Consider the following 208-nt stretch of genomic DNA (forward strand, 5'->3'; position numbering starts at 1 on the left):
TGCTAATGATAAAACAGGGAACACGAAAAATGAAGATTTGTTGCCTGAGGCCGTGCTGACCTTGGCGAATAACGGAGATCAGGCCTTTATGCTTGACTGGGTAACCATGTCTTGCTGATAGTGAGAGCCGGTGTTGAGGAGCAGAGAAAAACTCGTGAAGACTCAGCCAACGATCTGGGGTGAGACCTGGTTGCCTGTGGGGGATCTC

The sequence above is a fragment of the Penaeus monodon genome, chromosome 31, assembly GCF_015228065.2.
Source record: "Penaeus monodon isolate SGIC_2016 chromosome 31, NSTDA_Pmon_1, whole genome shotgun sequence".
NCBI lineage: Eukaryota > Metazoa > Arthropoda > Malacostraca > Decapoda > Penaeidae > Penaeus > Penaeus monodon.